General features: G+C 39.3%; 1 protein-coding gene across 1 annotated transcript in view; it reads left to right on the forward strand.

Annotated features, from left to right (window-relative positions):
- Positions 1 to 1,613, forward strand: part of LOC108689037 (LIM/homeobox protein Lhx9-like) — a 66,404-nt gene that overhangs the window by 279 nt on the left and 64,512 nt on the right. The window lies entirely within an intron of this gene.

Raw genomic sequence — 1,613 nt, forward strand, 5'->3', positions numbered from 1 at the left:
TCCTCCTCCTCCTCCTCCTTCCCCTCCTCCTCTTCGTCCTCCTCCTCCCTCTCCGCTCTACGTCTCCAGACACCCTCCTCAGTCCTCGGCGAAGTACAGGATAATATTCATGGATGTATTCAAGCTAATGCACCAAGGCGTTCGCCGTAGTAATAACAAAGTAAAGCCCGAAAGTAACGCTATTGCTGATTTTTAATTATCGTACTAATATAAAAAGTTGTGGAATCATGTGAAAATGTCAATTTTTCAAAATAATTTATCCGTTTCGAACAGCAAAAACAAATTTTAACTTTGTTAGTTTGTTCAACTGAACTTGCTTCGCTCTATTTCACTAGTGAATATTTGCGCTTTAAAGAGATGATGCGCAGTCAGTGTGATTCATGTTTTAATGACGAAGACTTTGAGTATTTTATTGGTTCCCATACATTTATTAGGCATGCAGAATATATAACATTCATACCCCTCATTTTTTGTCCTTTGTGTGTGTGAGTGTGTGTGTGTGTGTGTGTGTGTGTGTGTGTGTGTGTGTGTGTGTGTGTGCGTGCGTCGTGCGTGCGTGCGTGCGTGCGTGCGTGCGTGCGTGCGTGCGTGTACACACGAGTCCTGCAATTCTGCAGCAACCGCGTAAAAACTTGTCAATTCCATATGGCGCTGGGTCGTGTGGCCCACCTGTCGCGAATCTCAATCTAGTCACCCCGTAGAGCACTCTGGGATAATGTATGGTAACGGAACGCCTAAGTAAAAGCCGTTTCACGTATGTGAGTTTATATCGGTTGATGGTGTACGTAGGTGCGTATGCGTGAACACATCGCGAACGTGTGCACTCGCGTGCGCTAGACAAGTTCGTGATACTCGTTCCGCTTGTCATCTGTCATTAATTTCTAACATTAATGGTATGACCAGTTTTTTTTTCATTTTACTTTACTTTATATATAACGGTATTAACGAAGAGTAAAAAAATATAGGGACACTATTTATGTACTCATGCAGTAATACCGATAAACTTCCTGACATTGTTTATGTTTTCTTAAAAGCAATGTTATTTTATCAGTAACAAAACACGCGCGACTCTTAAAAATATTTATTGTTTAAACTCTTTCTCTCTCTCTCTCTCTCTCTCTCTCTCTCTCTCTCCCCGTCCCCTCCTCCCCCGCTTTTTCTCTTTCTCTCCCTCCTTTCTTTTCGAATTTATAATTTTCAGTATTTGTTATTTGAATGAATCTTATTGTTTTTTAAAAATATAAATAAGATAATGATACGAATGGGAATGAAGTGATTATTGAATACTACAAATGGAATAACGACATCTGCATAATCGACCGCATGCTGATAGGATTAATTCGATTACAATGTTTCCCTTCTTATTTAAAACATGACACGAGATAGATATTGGACAATTTAGACAGCTGTAAAACGGTTGGGAATTCCTAACTGCGAGATAAATATATCAGAGAGTTTCTAAGTATATTAGGAATACATTGCCTTTGCTGAATTATTCGAGTGCTTTCAAGAAATTGCAGGATGCATTAGCTTACATTACGGCAGTTCCATTACATTATGAATATTACTCCGTATATTGATGAAGAAGGGGCAGAAATAGGGTTCTCAATATA

This window comes from Atta colombica, unplaced genomic scaffold (genome assembly GCF_001594045.1).
Source record: "Atta colombica isolate Treedump-2 unplaced genomic scaffold, Acol1.0 scaffold105, whole genome shotgun sequence".
Taxonomy (NCBI): Eukaryota; Metazoa; Arthropoda; class Insecta; order Hymenoptera; family Formicidae; genus Atta; species Atta colombica.